The 8,035-nt window shown below is 31.7% G+C and overlaps 1 pseudogene; it reads right to left on the bottom strand.

Annotated features, from left to right (window-relative positions):
• Window positions 1-1,202: 1,202 nt before the first annotated feature.
• LOC118605419 lies at window positions 1,203-1,321 on the bottom strand (annotated as a pseudogene).
• Window positions 1,322-8,035: the final 6,714 nt, after the last annotated feature.

Genomic DNA, 8,035 nt, shown 5'->3' with positions numbered 1-8,035 from the left:
TAAGTTTGCATTTACTGAAAATTAATGATGCTGAAAGTCTTTTTTCGTGTATTTATTTGCTATTCATATATTGCTTATATGTGAGGTATTCTTTTAAAACCTTTACTTCCTCCTTTCTTTTGAATGGTGTTCTTCATTTTCTTATTACTTTAAGAGTCCTTTATGTATTCTGGATAAATATATTTTATAAGATATATGATTACAAATATTTTCTCCCAGACGGTGGATTTTCTTTCATTTTCTTTACAGCAGCTTTAGAAAAACAAAAGTTATCATCGATGAAGTCAAATTTAGACATTTTTTTCTTCTCTTATGAATCATGTAAATGTTATTCTAGCTAGGAAATCTTTAACACATGGTGATGAAGATTCTCCCCTATGATTTCTGCAGAAGTATTATAATGCATTTCAGTTAATTCTGATAATTATGGCTCCTTTCCCCTATCCCCTTTTCAAAAAATTATCTTGAGCAGTGATTCTTAATTGGAGAGATAAATCCTCTACAGAGTTTGGGCAGGAATATGCAAAAATTTCATGAAGGGCTTTTTTCTTAACCACACATGCCCCAATATAATTCCATATTTGTGTTGATATTAAAAAAAAAAAAGACTGAAGGAGTATTAAATAAAAAGAATTATCAGAAGAGTGATAAATAATATTAGTGAACTTAGGCATCTTTGAATTGTTAAAGAGAAAATAAATTATTCTAATTTTTTTATTTTAAATATAACATTTGGTTATTTATTTTTAAACCTTTAATTTATCATGTTAAATAGTAGTTTTAATTAGAATTTTTTCCTTCAAGAATTGATGTTTAATTTGGGTGAATCATCCTTTGCAAACTATCAGGATAATCTTTCTCTGATTTAGTGATTTGTTGAATATCACAAATATATATCAGAATATTAAACTCTCTTTGCATTGGGGATTAAAGTCAACCTGACCACATTTCAATTTCCTTTTAATACATTTGTGAATTACATTTGTTAATTTCCTATTAAAGACTTTCACATATATGGCAGATACTCCCATTCTTTCTTTGTTACAGAGCCTGGTGTCTGAGCAATGTGCTCAGCTAAATGATTATACTGTTAAACCTTTCTTTTTCTTTCTTTCTTTTTCTTTCAAAGAGGTAACACTTGGTTGACCTCACAGATTGCAAGGACCTTGTCAGTTTACAATCTCTTATTTTTAAAATTTTTACACCCATAGCACCTGGTTTTCCTAGGTGGTCTCCCATCCAAGTACTAACCAGGCCCAACCTTGCTTAGCTTCTGAGATCAGACAAGATTCAGCTTGTTCAGGGAGACATGGCCATAGAGTTAAACCTTTCTTGAATCCAGATGTAACCAATGATCTAAGTTCTGCTTATGATTATAGGAAGTACTGTGTGTGATTTCTAAGAAGTCTTCTTAAAGAGACCTTACTTAGCTACAATCTGTACCTTTTTGACCTTTCTTCTTTCTCCTGAAATGTTTATGTTATGGTTGGAGGTTCAGCAGCCATTCCAGACTATGACATGAAAAGGAAGCCTCACACTAAGACAGTGGAAGAGAAAGGTACCAGGAACCTGGGTCCCTGATGTTTTCCTGCAGCTGGCATAGCAATCCCAACTTGCCTATATTTGGACTTCATTTCTATGAGAAATAAACTTCTATCCTAAGTGACTCTAATTTTGCATTTTCTGCTGCTTCCCCTGAACCTAATCCTAGTAAATTGGGTTCATCCATAGTCATATGTGAAACTGAGTTGCAATTTTCCACTTTTAAAAAATCTATGTAATGTTTTAATATAAGATATGCTGATTTTGAAAAGTAATCAGGATGCTCTCAATCTTTTCCCTAATTCTAAAACAGATAAAGCATTTATCTGCAATAGTTTAGAACAGCTTTAGAAATACTTTTGGGCAGTTTTTGTTTAAATACACTCCCTCTCTTTGTGTTAGCTGGCAGAATTTTCTAAAATTATCCTTTTCATCCAATTTATTCAAGTTATGCACTATGTTAATGTTCTATCTCTTCTGCATTATACAGTCATTCATAGTACGCATTTGAGTATTTTACCTGATTAAACTTGATTTATGCTTATGTGAATTCAGGTTTTTTTCAAATAATTAGAATTTAGTTATAAGTAATCAATTTGTTCTTCCTTTGGCAGACATGGTCTCTATGTGATTTAAAGACTCTGCCTTCTCTGAATAGCTATGTGTTTCAGGGGAGGCACTTCTGACCTAGTCCAGAGATTTGAATCTTGATGGGTCTAAGCTGTCATCTTTTCATTGATTGGTTTAGGCAAAAGCAAGGTGTATAATTACAGGGAATTTTCTGGGATCAGTATTCCTAAGCTTCAAAAGAGCCACAAAGAATACTTATTTAGTTGTCATCATGTCTGGAAGGGCCCCATAGGAATGTTATGGCCATGTTGTACACACAAGTAGAGTTGGCCTTTGGTGAAATACAGAGAAAGGTCAAGTAAAGATCATCATTGGAACCCCAGCTATACTCTATGTTCTGTAAGATAATATATTTCTCACTGACACATCAACTGAGTCAGAGTTTTCTTTATCTGTGTCTAAAAGCTTCCTTACTAATCTGCTTTTCTAATGTTTTTCTAATAATCTTCCATTTTCAGAAGTTAACTTAAGTAGTTATTCTTAGATTTATTTTTGTATTCTCTAATTCTCAAGCTGTATATAAAATAAATTTACCTTATTTAATAATGAAACTTTCTTCTAAGTACGGCTTTAGTCATGACAGCAATGTATTAATCTCATTGTTAAAAGACATTTTCATTATTTAAGAATTATAAACATAAGCATATAGATGTCTATGTGTGTGTGACAATTGGATAATTTCATTTAGAATATTGATATCCATTTTAAATCTAAAAAGCCTGTGAATTATACCTATTGAGATTGAATATATTTTCTTTGTTACCTAATACATGATTAATAGTTTGACTGTCCCATAAATATATTTACTTAATATTGCATAAAATTTAACACCTTTAAAGCAATCTATCTAGTGATTTTATTATTATCTTCTGTATTATTTGTTTTTGCTTTCTCATCCTCTCAAAAATCAATGTTTCAGATAATTTCCCCTTTTTAAACTTGTTTTAACCATATTTATCTTTATACACAAAACATATATGGTAATAATGCTGATATCTTTGTATTTTTTTAATTACATCCATATAAAAAACATGCCACAAAATTACTAAGCACCCCAAATTCTGGATTATTTTTACTTTTTTATTATTTCAAATATATTAATTTAATATACACATGTATTATTTAAGTGTCACGAATTCTCAAGATCTTCAATGGAACCCATTTATTTATAGCCACTGACACAAACAGTAAATTTTATCATAAACATAAAAAGGTATATTTGAAAAAAATATATATCATTACTGATATTTTTCTGAAACTTTCTTTAGCTTAATATTTATCAGCAAATTAATTTGGTCAAGTGAATTCTCAGTAACTGACTTGGCATATTAAAACTTTAGATGATTATGTCTAAATGGTACCTAATCCTGTTTAGGAATAAGATTTGTGTCAATATATTTCCCCCCTACCTTCCTGATATGGTTATGGTTACCCATACATTTTTTACTGTAAAATAAACTATTTTCTATCCTTAGCTATCCACCTCATATTTTAAAATAATCCTATGATGTAACATTCCAAATATTGAAAATAGGCTTGAACAGATCAGTGTACTAACTTGCTGTATCAAAATAAGTGTGAAATGCATTTTCGATCTCTCTTCAGCACCATTCTTGAAACTTCTCAGTAATATTATGGTTTTGCATATAAAAGATGTTGAATGCATATGTGTTGAATAAATAAATGGGGGATAACAAATCAAGGCATGTATACAAAATGTATATTATAATCTTCCAAATTTAAAATGACATACTGAAATAAAGTTTTTATTTTTAAATGTTCACTTTTTATCTTAAAGTTTATTCAAATTATTAGTAATTATATAAATGTTGTATTTGAACTATAGCTTTAGCAGGTATAACTATTTCTTAGGTGTAATGAGCAGCTATAAATGATTTAATTTAGAAATATATATGAAAGGACTGAGTACTATGGATCTGAGGACCAATAGATGTTAAAATGTTCGATAATCACCAATAATTAGGTATACATTTTTATGTTCTTTGCTTAGTTCCTACATATTGATTTATCAAAGTATTGCTAATTTGAAATTTTACTTTATGAAGAAAACAATAATTTGAGAATGACGTGGTACATAAGTTTGTAGTAACAGGCAATGACTAAGCTAGCTAATCATAGCATTTTGTAAAGCTAAAAATGCATATAAATTACCATAGAAAACAGTCATATGAGTCATCTTTCAAAAAATAAAAAGAAAGGAAAGAAATGATGCCAAGGTCCCCCCAACACACATACTAAAAGACCTTTTGTATGGCAAACAAATCAACATCACATTTCCGAAATAAAAGAAGGAAATCAAAATGATAATGCACATGCTCTAAGAATATCCTACAGAATAAATACTACATACATAATTTTAGGAACTACTGGAATAAAACCCTTTTGAGGTATCTGTGGGTTTATTAAAGTACTAGACAACTTTAATTCTTACCTAGCAATATTTTAAATTCTCTAAATATGTGTATAGTCTAGTGCTGTCATGTGTGATTATCCCACATTTATCTGAAGAAAGAGAGGAACAAGATGTTTTATAACGACATTGAAGAAGTGTAGTATATATACTGTGTCACAGAGGCTCAGAATAAACAGATGGTCTGTGCTTGTGGTTTTGTTTTTCTGTTTTTGTGTTTGTATTTTTCCTAGAACACTGTGTAGGCTGATACAAAAACATGCAGTCACTAGTGTGTCAAATGATTTTCTTTTTAGGTTTCTGCTTATTTATTAAAACATATTATATGTATTTTCCCTGAAAACAGGAGAAAATAATCCAAAACACATCCTTAATTAATGAAGAAACTACTCAATACTTTTGTGATTTCTGCATTTGGGAGAATTTTGGAAAAAAATGAAATGCAAATATTTAAACTGGAGATAAATCAAGTCTTAACTTGGTATTGTCTGTAACAGAGCAACTGAGCCAAATTATTTCAAAAATATCTACTTTGCCCCAATTGACCACATCTCTCACAAGTAGGACTTGCAGAGCTGTTCCACTTATGTGAGGAAGTTTCCTGGCTCTTCTCTCTCATGCTGGGGATGATTCAACAGAGCTAACTGATGAGCAAGGCTGCTTTCCTCTTAGGTTCTTCATTCAGCTAATGTAGTGGTAGCTGGAACTTTTCAGGAATAGACATTAACTTTTGCAACTTGTAGAGATGTCCTGCACTGCTTGTTCCTCGTTGTTTATTACATTAAACAATGAGTGCATTAGGTACATCATTAATGCTGCTGTGGAATTTAGTGCCTCAAGCAAAGTCACTATCTTGGTAACTTTGTTTTAGAGTTCAATTTTATAGGCACACAGGCAGAGTAAAAGCAAATTCACCAGATAAGTTATGTGCAAAAAACTATCTGAAAAGAGGGTTTCACAGTGTCATTGGGTGATGCAGCCAATAAAAAAACAGAAGTTCCAATGACTGAGAATATTATTTCTATTTTATAGGTATAAAACTATTACTCATAAAGAAAACATATATTTAAAAAAAAACTGTTAAAGCCATAATTCTCAGAAGTTGTACTAATGTTGACAGATTAATTTCGTTTTAATTTGTTTTGTCTGGATTTGTTTTGTTGCCTGTACTGATTGACATTATAATGCTGAAATGCAGAGTGATGGAAAAAATATTCTGCTTAAATATTTCTGTATTAGGATTTTATGGCAACTATCACACATCTGCTTCATATCTTATTCACTTGATTAATGACGTGATAGTATCAAACACCAAGCTACAAGGAGAACGTCGGTGTTTTTATAAATCATTCTTCATTGGCTGATAAAATTCAATTATTTTTTATTTATTGTAAAATGTTTATTTTACTACTGATTTTGCTTGTGTTTAGCAATACAAAGAAATCCTCTTTTCTGGACAATACCGATGATCTCTAAGGCATTCAGACTCCCACTTTCCGACCTGAGTTTCCATCTGCCATCAACAGTTTATAAGATTGCTGTATCATACCCCTTCACAGTTCTCTAACTATGCTCCTTTAGTTGTTTGTATTACTTTAGTTATTTGTATTTATATTATTGCTTTACTATCCCAGGCCATAATAGATTTACTATTGTGTATTCTACTTAAGAAATTGATTAATTAATCCAGTCAACAAATATTGCCCAATTGTCTACTATGTAGCTATAAGACAAATCGCTTATGTTAATGGAGTGATAGTGAAAAAATTATGTAATCTCCTGTTAGTTTTTTAAATTATATCAATTTCAATATAAATTATTTCTCTGATATGCTAAGCACCTTTATGTTGGGAATATTCTTATCTACTTTTCATTATTAGTAGCCCTTTTTTTAAACATGTCATTTATACCTGTATCCCCAGTCATTGTTCCATTTTTGATTTTTATCTCTCCCCACCTAATATTTTCCTATCAAACCTCATTTCCTCTTCCATATCTAGATCAAGAATTATTAATTGATTCCTAGTTTTAGGGGAAAGCAGTATGCATCAATTTGCCTTTTGTTTTTTGAGAAACACAGTTCAACTCTGAACTGAACAGAGTATAAAACTGGACATTGAAAGGGTATCTAACCCAAATATGCTATGAAATAAAACTAAACAGTCCTTTTTTTCCTTACATGTTTAACTGTAGGACATAAATAACCAGGTACAAAGAGATTAGCTAGTAATACGGGTTAAAAGTACACTGGTGTTTTAATTGTGAAAATATCATTCTGATCTTTGGTTGTTGTTACGAGTTGAATTGTGTCCCCTCAAAGATGCTGAAGTCCTAATCCCAGTAACTGTGAATGTGACTTTATTTGGAAAAAGGATCTTTGCAGATGATCAAGATGAGGTCATTAAGGTGGGCCCCAATCCAATATGGCAGGTATCCTTATGAAAAAGGGAAGTTTGGACAAAGATATCAAATACATTGGGAGAACACTATGTGATGATAAAGACATCTATAAGCCAAGAAATATCAAAGAGTAATAGAAACAAACAAACAAAACCCCAGAAGCTAGGAGAGAGTCACAGAATATTTTCCTACTGGGCTTAGGAGGAACCAACTCTGCTGACAATTTGATGTCAGACTTTTAGCCTCCAGAGCTATGAGACAAAAATTCCTGTTGTTTCAGCTGCTCAGTTGTGATACTTTTATTATGACAGCCCTAGGAAGTTAATAGTTGTTTTCTAGATTCCCCTCAGAAACATTTTTGGGGATGGGACGATGGTTCACACACAAAATATTTTGTCCAGCATTTTAAATTTTTGGTGTTGAATTCTTCCTCTGTATTTCATCAAATGTTTTCTGCCACTTCAGAATTTTTGTCCACTGCTGGGTTTAGGTTTACACTATTCAACCCAGGAAATTAGGAACCATCAATTGCAGAATGTTATTTACTGCACTCAGAATCACTGGTAAGTGGAGTTCTATTAACAACTCGACACTTGAATAGTCATTTCACACAATAATTTGCAGTTCAGTTTTACAATTAGGTTCTGCATATAAAAACTTTCAAAAATAGTTTTCAAAAAGTCCCTCAAAGGTGTTCATGAGGCTACTCGTTTAGGGATATGATTTAGTGGTAATGAAGGGAGAGGCAAGAGAGGCATTTATGGTTCCCTCCTGCAAGTGTGACCTCCCAAATAGGGGAATACTGGCATCTTTAAGCAAGGGAGAAACAGCTATTAACTTCTGGAGACAATGGAGAGAATACTGTCTTCTCTGGAATTATTAGTTAGGGATGTGCTAGAGGGTTTGGAAATCCTCTATGTCTTTCAATTTATTTCAAATATCCCTATTTTTGGTCCAGTCCTTTGGCTAATGCCCTTTTCTATAAGACCTGTGCCACAATTGTGAATTCGATTGAACTTAAGATTCAGAAAC

This window comes from Rousettus aegyptiacus, unplaced genomic scaffold (assembly GCF_014176215.1).
Source record: "Rousettus aegyptiacus isolate mRouAeg1 unplaced genomic scaffold, mRouAeg1.p scaffold_m13_p_1, whole genome shotgun sequence".
Taxonomy (NCBI): Eukaryota; Metazoa; Chordata; class Mammalia; order Chiroptera; family Pteropodidae; genus Rousettus; species Rousettus aegyptiacus.
The sequence above is the reverse complement of the archived record's forward strand: the minus strand, read 5'-3'. Positions and strand labels throughout refer to the sequence as shown.